At 44.1% G+C, this 14303-nt stretch overlaps 1 protein-coding gene across 2 annotated transcripts in view; it reads right to left on the bottom strand.

Annotated features, from left to right (window-relative positions):
- The window catches only part of MPP7 (MAGUK p55 scaffold protein 7), a 288302-nt gene extending 279945 nt beyond the window's left edge, over positions 1-8357 (bottom strand). For both annotated transcript variants that reach the window (XM_025885841.2, XM_073885448.1), the window contains exon 1: positions 8218-8357. The gene's annotated coding sequence lies outside the window, so the exon portion shown is untranslated. The remainder of the gene's footprint in view (positions 1-8217) is intronic.
- Positions 8358-14303: the final 5946 nt, after the last annotated feature.

Genomic DNA, 14303 nt, shown 5'->3' with positions numbered 1-14303 from the left:
ACTGAGCCTGGGTGGCTCAGTCGTTAAGCGTCTGCCTTCGGCTCAGGTCATGATCTCAGGGTCCTGGGATAGAGCCCCGAGTCGGGCTCCCTGCTCAGCGGGAAGTCTGCTTCTCCCTCTCCCACTCCCCCTGCTTGTGTTCCCTGTCTCGCTGTGTCTCTGTCAAATAAATAAATAAAATCTTTAAAAAATAAAATAAAATAAGAAAACAGGGGCGCCTGGGTGGCTCAGTTGGTTAAGCATCTGCCCTCAGCTCAGGTCATGATCCCAGGGGCCTGGGATGGAGCCCCTGCTCAGCGGGGAGCCTGCTTCTCCCACTCCCCCTGCTTGTGCGTGTGCTCATGCACTCTGTCAAATAAAATCTTAAAAAAAAAAAAAACAACAAGCCCAACAGAGTCACTTATGCTAAGCCCCACATCATCAGAGACAATTAGTTTCAGCTCTCCCAGAAATGGACTCATAAACTAGTTCATTAGGAACTTACCTGATCTGCATGAATGAGGTAACCTGCCTTGCAGACTCCTGTCATCTAAAGGAAAGCGACCTTGCCACAACCAGCCCACTTTCTGCTCCTATAATTTCCTGATCCCATTCCCTTCTACATGCAAAAGTCTTTCATTCTATACAGTTCCTTCCCAGACCTCCTTTCTATTTGCTGGATGGGTGACTGCCCAATTCATGAATTGTCAAATAAAGCCAGTAAGATCTTTAAAATTGATTCAGTTGAATTGTTTTTTAACATTTGGTTTAACCATGGTTATATATCACCAGAGGAGGTTTTAAAAAAATATAACTGCTTGGTCTCCACTTCCTCTAGATTATGATTCAATTGATAGGAGGTAACCTGGGCCACAGGTTTCTAAAAGCTACCTTGTTAATTCTAATGTAAAGCCAGGGATGAAAACCACCAGCTTAAACATCTGAAAAGAATACAGGTGGGACTCATACTTCTACATAAATCACTATAAACAGGTTGTAGCAATAAAAATGAAAACAAAAACCAAACCAGTGTGGAACTAGAACAGGAAGAGACAGGTTGTAAAAACATACCTTTGTTAACTAAGAATGGAGAAATATGTCCTAAACAAAACCTAGACGGTGAAAAAGTGGATCTAACTATAACAAAATTAAAGATTCTGTACAATAAAAGATTTCAAAAAAGAAACCCGATAAACGGGTAAAAAAAAAAAACCTACGAAGATATTTGCACCACATAAAATCCAACAGATTATCACCCAGGATATACAAAAAATTCCTGTAAATTAGGGCAGAAAAGCAGGAAGGGGGATACAAAAATCTAATAGAACAAGAGGCAAAGAATAAATAAATGGCAATTCACAAACAGGGACCCCACACAGCTGATAAGCATACGACAGGATACTTGCCTGCATTAGTAATCAGAGAATTGCAAATCAGAACAGTAATATATCACATTGTGCCCAGTTCACTCCATCTGTTGCATCAGATTGGAAAAAATTATAAGGTCAGAAAATATCAAGTGCTGGCAAGAATGTGGGGACCGACAGCTGGCATAAACCATCACAGCCATTCCAGATAATAATCTGGCAGAATTTAATGAAGTTATGTACAAGCCCAAGAGAGGGTCCAATGGGGGGTGGCGGAGAACCAAAAATGGAATGGGAGATGAAGGAGGAAGATGCGTGAAATAAACTGAGAGGCTTACATGGACCACCGCATCATAAGGGTGGGCCAAAAGGGAGCATGAACTCAAGCCTATGCACCTGACATGGGGAGGGAGTCCCTGCCACACAGGGTCCTTCATGGAACCAGCATGTGCAAAATCCCTGCCCACCAGGTGTTTTGCTTGGGCCTTGCCCTCACAGAGTATGCATTCTAGTGAAGGAAACAAAAAAAGTGAACAAGTAACACTGTTAAGAGGGTGACAATGGTGACAGGAAGTAACAGGAATGGGGGGCCAGACAAGAGGCGGGCTCTTGGAGACCCGCAGAAAGAAAATTAACCAGGCATGGTGGCCAACGGGGGAAGAATCTCCGAGAACTGCATTCAGGGTCTTTGAACAAAGTCACCAAACAACAGGTGAGACTATTTTCTAAAGATGACTCCCAGGCACTTCCTAAAATTGAACTCCCAGGAACAACCTTTAAAATTCCTGTTCTATAAAGTGTGGACTACAATGATTATCCTAAAACCAACATCTTTTGACCAAAGAAAGCTTTTCAGGAGGAAAAAAACAGAAGAAGACACCACCAATGTGAACATTCCAGGTCTCTTTTCTGGAAAATCACTAGATCCACAAACGTTTCCTTTATTTGTTAAATAGAAATTGAGTACTTTTATGCCTTTTCCACAGCACTGTGCTAGGAAATGAGGATAAATATAAAAGTTTCTGGGGGCTCCTGGCTGGCTCAGTCCGTTAAGCGTCTGCCTTCGGCTCAGGTCATGATCCCAGGGTCCTGGGATCAAGCCCCAACTCGGAATCCCTGCTCAGCAGGGAGCCTGCTTCTCCCTCTCCCTCTGCTGCTCCCCCTGCTTGTGCTCTCACTCTCTTACTCTCTCAAATCTTAAAACTTTTTTCAAAATTAAAAGTTTCTGTCCTTAAGGAGCATACCTCAACTTTAAGATTCAGGATTCTGTTTATTTCATACCCTAATTGATTTTTTTAGGATTAAAAGCCAACATTTATTGCATGTTCACCACCTAGCAGGTGCTGTTCTATGAGCTTTTACACACTTGAGTTCATTTAAATACTTGCCACAACATGCTACTGTATTTCTAATTTAGAGAACAGAGGTAAGAAATGTGCCTGAAGTCGGTGACCAAGCAGGGATTCAAACTTCAAAGCCCTGTTCTCTTAACCACTGCGCTTACATTCCCCCTGGTATCTTCTCCCTGGTTTTCAGAGCATGGTCCCTGGACCAGCAGCATCACCACTGCGACTTAATAGAAAGGCACGTTCTCAGGGCCCACCACAGACCCACTGAATCAGAAACTCTACGAGTGGAGCCAGCTACCTATGTTTTAACAAGCCCTCCTGGTGAGCTGGGGGCACGGAAGGTTCGAGAACCACTGGTTTTCACACTCAATGTATGTACATTAAAGGGGAAATGATCACTGTTTCGGAAATTTCACAACGTAAACTTTCAATCCTATTTAAAATGACTCTAAATAAATCAAAATTATGTTCATTCATTTCTCAAGACCCAGCAACTCCTCCCCCAGCCTGACAAAATGTTCAATCCGTACCCTGATTCAACCATCTTAAAAAAAAAAGTCTACTCTGAAGGGCCTTGCTAGGAACTGGATTTTAAATTCCAAACATGAAAAAGAGCACAGAGGTCCAAACAGAATCCTCAGAAGTTGGATCAGAAGCCATATTAGGAAGAAAACAAAAATGTTTTAAATATCAGCAGCAGGAGCTTGACAAATCTTGGTCCATAGCTCCATTAAACCTTTTTATCTCTGGCTCAACTCTAGATTTTCACAACACCCCTTCAACAACTTCCAACTGCCAAAAAAAAAAAAAAAAAAAAAAGGTTATAACCTTCAGAAATATTTGTTTCTCAAGACTCAAATTGCTTTTTTTTTTTTTTAAGATTTTATTTATTTTTTGCGAGAGAGAGAGAGAACAAGCGGGGGGGGGCAGCAGAGGCAGAGGGAAAAGCAGGCTCCACACTAGCAGGGAGCCCAATGTGGGACTCGATCCCAGGACCCTGGGATCATGACCTGAGCTGAAGGCAGACGCTTAACGAGTGAACCACCCAGGCACCCCTCAAATTGCTTTAAATAAACATATAGAGGCACCACCTTCCAAACACGTTTTTAACAAGCTAATCAGATATGCTAGTACATATACACAGTAGTGCAAAAACTGCTCACATTACCCCAACCCCTTACCTAGACCCCTTTACAGCATCCTACCTGACTTTTCTCTATTCAAAGCAATATCTAGACCAGGAGCTTTCTTTCCTACCCCAACTCAAGTCCTCAGTTTGAGGAATACAGCTCCACGTGTACTTAAATTTGTCTATTTCTATTAACACCTTTTTTTAAGATAGTGGAAGATAGAGTATCAGAAGTATGTAGAGATTCAAGCACCTACCATAATTTGAGAACATACTCTATGCCAAATAACTCCTTTAAGCTATTCACTTGCATACTCAAATTAATTTCATAAAGTTCGGGATTCTACTTATTTTAAAAATTAAAAACATAAATTTGAAGACTGAAGAGTTAACTTGACCAAGTCTGTACAGTGGAAGAGCTAGAAACCTGACTTAAAATGCATATTGACTTGGGCGCCTGGGTGGCTCAGTCGGTTAAGCGACTGCCTTCGGCTCAGGTCATGATCCTGGGGTCCCTGGATCGAGTCCCACATCGGGCTCCCTGCTCGGCAGGGAGTCTGCTTCTCCCTCTGACCCTCCCCCCTCTCATGTGCTCTCTCTCTCTCTCTCAAATAAATAAATAAAATCTTTAAAAAAAAATGCATATTGACTTGATTCAAGTCGTCAAAGGTGCAAAGAGCTCTGAGAAGCCCACACTCAGGCAGTTTTTAATCGGCCTGACTACTTACAACCATCCACCTTTCCACGCCCCAGCTCACCCAAGATTGGTGGCACTGGCAAGAGCTACCCTCCTGGAAGGAATGGCACCTATTAATTTTCCCTCTCCCAAAACACCATTAATTTCCCCACCCTAGAACCACAGGTAGTTCCAAGAAACAGATTACCAAAGCCCTCCTCCCTACAGAGTTCACTGGAACTGAAACACACACACACCAACCACCTTCAGACCTTCCCATTCAAATTCTTATCCTGTCTTTTAAAAGCCCAAAGCTTTCTGTAAAACATCTCCCAAAATGCAATCGTCCCAACTAGTGCTTATTCTCCACTAACATTGCCATTTCTATATCTAAAACAGGTACTTCTTTCGAAAGCAACAGCTATCTTCTCATCCCCCTTCTGTAACAATTAACAGCAATTAATCAGTAACAAACAAGCCTGTTAGCTCCTACCATCAGATGGAGGATGCTCCCCTCTCCTTTATAAGTAAGCTGAAAATAATAATGTTCTCCTAAATGGATTATGTGAGCATTCAAGAAAGAAAAAAGTTACGTGCCTGGAAAAAAAAATTTTTTTATAACTTAAGTATTCACTCATATTCAAGATTTGAGTAATCTTGTTATATGTACCAACTTTATTCTACCACTTGTTTTAAGGAATCCGTAATCAACGAAAGCAAAACATGAAACCAGTCAAATAGCTAATAGTTCATATAAGATTTAAACGAAACACAGCCATTTAAAAAAAAAGTTCAAGTGTACATAAACAAGGACCAAAAATCCACACTCTGGTGTGGGTTCCTGATCACGGAGAATCAGAGAGCTTTTTAGAAGTTATTTCTAAAATTGCTAAGTGTCCTTCACTTTAAGCTGTCGTTTCCTTCCAAATAATCTCACTTAATGAAACTGACAAATCATTCATTGCAATTCTGTCTGAACTGTAATTACAACAGAAACAGTTACAGTACATTTGTATCTTTGTCAGTGAAATGCTTATAATAAGGAAAAAAATCTGATTGAACTCTCCATTGAGTAGCACTCAGTGCACCACCTAGTGGAAGTTGTGTAACATCGTAATTAATATTTTTTTTAAAGGACAAACTCTAGGTAAGAATACAATACTATACAAACAGCCTAAATCTTTCCAGTTTCCCACACTGCAAGAGGGCTGCGTTCATAAGAGAGGACTCATTTCCCGTACAAACTAACAAACTGAAAAAGGTTTCTTAATGGAAATCCTTGGGCGCTAGAAATTTTGACAGGAGAGTAAAAATTAAGACATTAATGCAAAAACAAATTGAATCAGAGATAGGGCTTGTATAAGCGATGCCTTATATCTTACAAGAATAAGTTATGTCAAAATGGCATACAGACGCATGAAAAGGGACTTCATGATTAGAAGAGTTCCATTCAGTAATTCATAAGACATTTCCATATTCACGATTACTAATTAGTTTAACCTAGCAATTCGGAATTCCCCAAGCCTTGACACCATTCGAGAGGTTCCTCCCAACTAGCCATCTTAAGCCTGCTCTCCATTAACCCCCAAACTCCTTTGTTTGCACTATTCTGAGAAATAAATGATTTTTACATTTTCAACTTTTCTACTAAATTTATAGTTAACCTTTCCCAAAAAGCCCCAAGTCATGACCAGAATGCATCATGCTTCATTTTTATTTGCTTTATGTATATTAATTATTTCAACTCAGAAAACAGTACTGAAGTCCACTGCTAAGCTACAGATGCAAACACAGATAAGATAGGGTTCTCTAATTTGGAAAATCTCCCCAAAATTTAAAATAGATTTTCACATAGCACCACTAGGAATTTGTTTTGTTTTGCCTGTGTGAAAAGTTACCTTTCTGGTGTGATTCAAACTATCTCAACAAACTCGAGGAGGGGGAAGAAAAAAAACCTAAGAGACACTATTTCTTTACTTGGAAAAAACTATCTCCGTCTGTGATTCTTGTACCACGTGATCAAATCGGTATACAGAAGCTTACTTGATGGTGGGAACCTTAGTAGATCCTGAATTAAATCCACTACGGGTACAAAATAAAGTAGGAGTCAGGTGACCTGGGGCAGACTTCTCCTCATCTCTAAGGCTTTCACTTTATGTACTTGTGAAATAGGCATGATATGCACTACCTACCTCCCAAAAGAAGGATTAAAAAATTGACAGTCTATGAGTCTCAAAAGACCTAAATGGAAATACAGGTATCCCCTGTTTTTCATAAGCTCGTGTTACACTACTTTGCTTTTACGACAGACCTCAGTATCTCTTTTTACTAACTGGAAGAAACCCACAGAGGTGTTTGTTTGGCATTAGCTGGTATAGAGACAGCACACACCAGGGAACAGCTGGAGTGGCAGAACCAAGCTCCTTCCCTGGGAACTCCACTCAGCATCTCAGCAACAAGCCCCCGGCAGCTTTGACCTCTGTCTGAGCATCTGTGCTGTATCTTGACTTATTTGACATTAGCAAAATGTATCCTAAGGTATCAGAAAAGCCTAAGAGGTTTTTGGGGAGTAACACTAAAAAAATTTCCCATATACATTAATAGTAAGTGTTTTTTGTGCTTTGCAGCCCTTCGGTTTAGAAAAGATTTCATAGGAACGCTGTGTTTTCAGACAGCAGGGAAAACCTGTACTGGTGAGAACTGGAGTGCACCTAGAAGCGGAGAACACTGCTCCAAGAGTTCTCACGGTGCCATTACTGCCCAAACCCGGTGACCTTCACCATTTCACTTGTGAACAAATAGTGAATGAAAACAAAGGTTATTAAGCAAGTCAAAGAAAAGGTAGTAACAATTCAAGGTGCAAATCTGTAATAAATTGGCTTGTCTGCAAAGTATTACCGCATGAGTACCAAGCAGGTGCATTCCTAAAACCTAAAACCCAGAAATTGTTTTTAGAGAAGCTCTTCTCATTTGAATGCTAATGTTTAAAAAAAATTAGAAGAAAAAAGAATCACAATTCTACTCCCACCCATGACAGAGTGACAGAAACAAGGTCCCACCCCCACAATCCTTTCAAACCTGCGCAGGCATTCCTCATCAACATTCCTCCCCCTCACTCCTATCGCACCTTCCCCACCCCAGACAAAGGTGAGTCACACTGCTGGGTCTACCTGTCACTTAAGGAAAAGTCCCCAAACAAGTTCACGTTAAAGACTGCTCTTAATTTAAAAAATAACAAGTAAACAGTGTTAATGTGTAAATGGCACTGCAATGCGCCTGTCTCCAGAAAATATGTAATTAACAATACCCAAGACACCTTTCTGGCTTAAAAAAAAAAAAAAGCCACTCAGCTTATCGCTACTTATCAGTGGGTCCCTTTCCCTCGTGAGCCTGACTCTGACTCAACTCCGCAGTTTTCCTCCACCTGCACGTTCTCGAGTCCTCCGTTGGGCCCAGCCGCCTCACTCCGAGTCCCCAAGGGGTCCCGCCGGCAGCTGACCCCGCCCCTCCCCCGCCCGGCCCCGCCCCCACCTCCCCGCAAGGTGTCGCCGCCGCCGCGGGCTCCCGGGCGGAGGCGCCTTGAGGAGGGCGGAAGGCTCGGGTGGCGCGGCCCGGCTCGGCCCGGTTGCCGCCTGCGGGAGCAGCAAGGGGAGCAGACCCCACCGCCCGCGCCGCACCGGTACTCCGATAGGGGCTGCAGCCACGGCGCCCCATTACCTGCTCTGGGCAGCCGTGGCCCGCGAGAGGCGCGATCGCTCCGGCCGCTGCAGTCCCGGGTCCGGAGGCAAAGAGGCAGCGACCGCAGCCGCCGCAAAGGACAATCAGGAGCCAGCGGGCTCGGCACCGCCTCGGCGGGCGCAGAACGCACGAGCCCAGCCGGAGCCCGGCCCCCACCTCCAGCCCAGTGAGTAACCGACTTGGCCCCCTCCCTCGGCGGGGTGGGGCCACGGCCGGAGGGGCGGGAAGGGGCAGGGCCGCTCCGCCCGCGGGGCGGGAGCTCCGCGGACGCTTCGTAAAAGCCGTCTGCTGATAGGCTGCGATGGAGGTAGGTGGCTCGGACTTGAAGACAGCCTCGCCAACAGAGCTCCCTCATTGGCCAGTAAGAGAAAACAAAGCAGAATTCTGATTGGTGAGAACTCTGTAGCTCCTCTCCCTCGCCCCTCAATCAACGGAAGCTCCGCCCCACCCGCTCCGTTCCCAGGTGGCTGCCGAATGGGCTGTTTTATGGACCTGCAACCTCTCTGAAGCGCAAAACCTCGGATACCCGGGTTTCTTTGCCAGATGCGAGCGATTCTTTCATTCCCGTATGAACCTGATGAATAACAGCTAATCTTTAACATCGCTTGGCTTTAGGGAGGTCTCCTGGGTATTTTTTAAATGCTGCATAAGATTCAGAAGGAAATTGTCCTGTGCAAAAAAAAGGCATAAAATGTTTTCACTCTTGGCAAAATTATGCGTAACTTTTTTTTTCGTTTTACTTGTGTTCCATATGGGACATACTTAGAATGCACCACGCTGTAAACAGATTTATAGGAAAACTCCCTGACAGGAAAAATTTAGAATCCAAAGGACAAAATAAATAAAGCATAAACAAAAACCAAAAAGGGTAGTATACGGAGAGAAGTTCAGAAGATACAAATTGGAAAACTCAACTAATGCAGGCAATTATAAGAAAGGAATGTGACAAAATTTCAAGATGTGCCTTAGACTTTGAAAATTGAAAGCTGAGGGAGGAGAGGGGAAATAATCATCAATGACTTATAGTTAAGTAATCTGAGCTCTCAGACAATAGTAGGCAAGCCCCGTGTTATCCTAGGCACTTTAGAAGGGAGTGAAGCATAACTCACCTGGGGACCACACTCCCTTAACTCTCTGGCTGCCTTACTATTCTGCTTGTTCTTCCTGCCATTCCCATGAGGTTCTGAAATAGGCTATTCGAAATAAAGCACTTCCCCTAACAACTCCATAAATTAAATAGTGAAAAAATGTGAATTGACAAAAATCAAACCTAAGGAAGGAAAGGAATATTAAGGTGAACATGAACTTGAAAAGGACAAGAAACAATACAAAGAATAGAGCAAATCCTCTTTTTTCCTGAGAAAAAGGTAAAACTCTGAAGGACATTAACCTCATTACCCAACACATTTTTTATAGAACCCTTGTAATAAATGGACTCTTAAGTGATAGTCTAAAAACATGTGTCCCAGGTATTCTGAGCAGGTAACTTAGTGTTGAGATCTAAATATGTTTAAATATGTAAGGAAAAAAAAACTTAGCACTATCTACTATGAACAAATTGGAAAGAAAATGCTCCAAAAGTTTTTTTTATTTCACAATCATGCCTGAAATTCCACCACTAGCATTCTTTCTTTGGGATTGAATCATTTATATCAAAAATTATTCTTGTATTCATTTACTCAATAAATGTGCAATAACATTAATCATCAAATTCTAGTTCCTTCAATGAACTAGGCACTCTACTAAGTATTGTCTTGAACAAGGCAGACCAGAAGCTATTTATCCGTAAAAGAAGGATAATGAACCAGTAAACGGATACATTTACAGAAAGGAATAAAGAGAAGAAAAAAGAGTGAGCCGAGGGATGGAAGTGCTACTTGAATTTGGGAAGGGAGAGAGAACTGCTTCGGGTTGCCACTTAAATCAGAAAATGCCAGCTATGCAAAACTCGAGGGCAGTGGCATTCCTAGCAAACAGCAAGAGCCAAGGTCCTGAAGGAGGAAGAAAAGTGATGTTGTAGGAACAGAGAGAAGACCTTTTTCAGAGTCACCAAAGAAGTGGGCCTTAATTCACCAAGCCAGTGTATCAGGCATAGATCTAGGAAGAACCAACTATTTTCCAGGGATCAGCTAGATGTCAGGGTCTAATAATGAGAATGACACGGACCCAGGTGGATCTACAAAATGTTACTGCACAGATGATGGGGAAATCGAGGTGCTACGGGAACACAGTCCGGAAGGGGCCAAGGAAGTCATCCTGAAGGAAATGAGGAATCACGGATTAAGCAGGAGTCACCCCAGTGAAAGGCTACCGGGGCTCTAGATCCAGGGAGCAACAACGGAAGAACCTGGGACCCCAGTCGGGAAGAAAGAAATCTAATGCAAAGCCTTAGAAACCATTGCATTAAAAAATCAACTTTCCCAACATCATAAGCTTGCCTAGCATGGATGAGCCCAGAATGTAGAAACAAAAATCCAGTGAGAAACAGCATTCTGAGAGCATAGGAGCTGAGCAAAGTAGGAGAAGAAACAGACTGACTATTGTTTCACATCATCCTTGCCTTCGTTTCTTAAACAAAAGTCATTAAATAGAGGGCACAGCCCACTTTGAACGATGACATTCCTTTTAGGACTGTAATGAGTTAACAGTATTAATCCTATTTGGCCAGAATTAGGACAGACCTGAAGCCCTTGAAGTTAGAGATCTGTTCTACTAGTTCTGGCTTCTCCCCCTGCTTCTGGGCATGGCTTTCTCCTTACAGGTGGAACTCACGCCATTAGCACATGCCTATAAGAAAAGAGAGCGAGCCCCCACTGTGGAGGGCCAATCAGAGGAATTCCTGGGAACAGCAAAGTATCTCAGTGCATCGGCTAGAAGTGGCAGGTGAATTACAAGATGCAGCAACTAAGTAAATTACAAAGTAAATAAAAAATATAACTACCGAAATATATGGCACAATGCTTCAAAGCCACTGAAAAGTAACCTCTGTGCCCTAATAATAGAGTTCAAAAATCAGTTCTAAAGACAGAGAGGTAACTTTGAGATTCCAAGGGCAAAAAGAAGTCAGTCCCCAGGAAGGCCAGGAGCCAGGGCCTGAGACACAAGAGGAACTTGGTTGCAGTTTCTTCTATCTTCAAACCCACTTCTCTGTACTCTCCTGTTCTCTGGAAAACAGCTTTCCCGGTTCCTAAGTGCAGGAGTCAAAGTAAAGCTACCCCAGTGCTCCCCGAGCCCTGACTAAATCAACAACCTTGACCCAATCCCAAATTCTGTGGAGAGAGAATACAAGTGGCCTCGCCTGGCCTCTCCCTACTCTATCCCACCCTCTGTGGTGAGGGAGGTGGTGGGAGTGGGGAGGGTGGAGGCCGCCGACATGGCTGCCGGGGCTCACCTCTGTTCACGCACAGAGATTTCCCAGAGAATAGGCGCTGGACAGATTGCCAGAGAGGCATGCATCCTGCCCCACCACGTTTTCTGTAGTCAGTCAGTGGGCCCCCATTTTCTGTTCAGTGACAGTCTTTGCCTGGCCTTTCACACAAAGATGGAGGCCCAGAGGCCAACGCCAAAGTCTTCAATGGTGACTACCAGCTTTCTTGACATCTCTTTATTTCGGTTGGCTTCCAGACACCAAGTCCCCTGTGTCTTCCAGTTTCAAGCTGCCATTCCCATTTAAGTCTTCTACTAATTCCCAATTTCCCTGTGTGACGTATTCCTCTTGACATGGATTTCTTTGAAGAACAAAAGCACTGGCCAAGTTGGCGACTCTCCGTGAGCACAGCTCTCGGCTCAGCTGAGACCAGCACGTAGAGCAAGCAGGATACCAGCAGAAGGGGAACCTCCACCTGCCACTGTCCCTCCCATACCTATTCAGATGAATGTGGGCGGTCCTGTAACTTCTCTGATGGCTTTTAGGTAATAAAAATCCTTTGATCAGTAAAGCCATAAAATACGGTTTGAATTCAGAAACTGTAATGTGAATGCCAATCCACTTTGCTCACCACTTGAAGCTTCATTCAGGGATAGGCCTTCCCTGCACTCTCCCAGCTAGGATCCCACGCAGGCAGGCTGGGTCCTCCCTGAAAGGGGAAAGGAACCTCCTCCAAATTCATAACTTAGGGAGAAAAGAGAAGTTGGAGGATACCAAATTCATGCTCAAGTGTCCTACTGCAAGGAGACTTTGCACTGGGCCTGGCCAATGACTAAACCGAACACTTGCTCTCTTGGGTGCTTGCTTTCTTTTTTTTTTAACAATTTTTTTTAAGGATTTTGTATATTTATTTGAGACAGAGATATAAGGAGAGAGAGCATGAGTAGGGGGAGAGGCAGAGGGAGAGGGAGAAGCAGACTCCCTGCTGAGCCAGGAGCCCAAAGTGGGGCTGGATCCCAGGACTCGGCCATCATGACCTGAGCCGAAGGCAGATGCTTAACCGACTGAGCCACCCAGGCGCCCCTCTTGGGTGCTTTCTGACAATCTTAGAGACCTGAACATGAAACATCCCACTCTGTCTCTCCTGTCCTGGTCAATGCAGTTTGTTCTGGTTGCTACTTCCTCCCTTGGGCTACTTTCTACAAATTCACCTGTCGATCACCTCTCCAGATGTTGCTCTTGGCCAGGATTTACACATCAGCTCACAGCTCTCTCTCACAAATGGCTCCCTTCAGGGTCCTCAAGAAACATTCGTACATACTTCGCTCCCATCAAGACTCAAACGCACCTGACTCTCAGAGCACACGCGTCTTGAGTATTCTCTCTCCTCCTTCCCTGTTCTCTCTCTCTCTCTCTCTATCTGAACCTGCTGCCACAAGTCAATACCTTCAGCCTCTCAATTTTGGATATCTCAGGCCAAAGTCACATACTCTCAGAACCGAGAGAACACAAATCAGGTTGCCCTCGTGGTGCCCTGATGCCCCTCCCCAGGGAGCTTCAGGAGGAAAACCCCGGACCAGAGGTTAGGTAGAACTCAGCCTTGCTTTCTTTGAAGAAAACTTCCTCACAGAGCCTTCCTAAACTCCACTTCCGCTGCCCTTTTATGATCCTATTTTGAGTGAGGGATTTTTAAGAGTCAACAAGGAGCTAAGATATTTCCTTTAAGATTTGCTTCCTGCTCTGGCAACTTGAGAATTTTACATCTGCTGTCTCTTGGGGCCTCAGTAAAAACCTTACTTTTACATCTCGTCATACTCATGTGAACCTGCAAAAACTGCTTTTGTTCATTAACACCAAGGACATAGGGCTAAGAAAACTTGTTCTCTAAAATCATAGACTGTTGGAAACTTAGTTGAGTATCAATGAGAATGGACTCCTCCTCCCCCCCCCCCCCCCCCCCCCCCCCCCCTGCCTGGATGATGGGAGCCTGTGGGTCACTTTGACACAAAGAAGCAGCCTTGATTTCCAGCTGAGGTGCAGACCTTCAGGTAAAGGATTTGGAGACACAGCACACCACCTTAATCCAAGGAAATAGGACTCCAAGTTTGCCTTTCAGCCCAGACCTGATGTTAGTAAAAATATTACTAAATGTTTATAAAATATTACTCACAACCTTGCTCCGTTTTGAGACCATGATATCACTCTTTCACTTCAATATTACCTAACCCCCCACCCTTCCTGCACATCCCACAATAACCCTGCCTGCTTTGTTTGGTGAGGCCCTCTGTGGGTCCCTTGGAGCACTCTCCCTTTCTACAAGTTCATCAGCCTAAGTTAGACTTCAGCTTTGTCTCTGGTGGTGTGCGACTGCTGGACTCGATCATTAATAATCAAGTCTTCCCAGATCAAGTTACCAGCTCTCATCTCACTTTCCAGGTTCTGTCTTCATCTCTGCATCTCCTGTTCCTCTGCACCAGGTCATACAATCTCATTGCCACCAGTGAACCATCACCAGAGTCATCCAGAATCCTGCAGCTACAATTGTGGAATACTCAAAAAACCAGATACAGGGGCGCCTGGGTGGCTCGGTCCATGAAGCATCTGATTCTTGATTTCGGCTCAGATCATGATCTCGGGGTCCTGGAATCAAGCCCCACGTCAGGCTCTGAGCTCAGCAGGGATCCTGCTTGAAGATTTA

Source organism: Callorhinus ursinus, unplaced genomic scaffold, assembly GCF_003265705.2.
Source record: "Callorhinus ursinus isolate GAN/ISIS: 27379988/994484 unplaced genomic scaffold, GSC_fseal_2.0 scaffold62, whole genome shotgun sequence".
Lineage (NCBI taxonomy): Eukaryota > Metazoa > Chordata > Mammalia > Carnivora > Otariidae > Callorhinus > Callorhinus ursinus.
The sequence above is the reverse complement of the archived record's forward strand: the minus strand, read 5'-3'. Positions and strand labels throughout refer to the sequence as shown.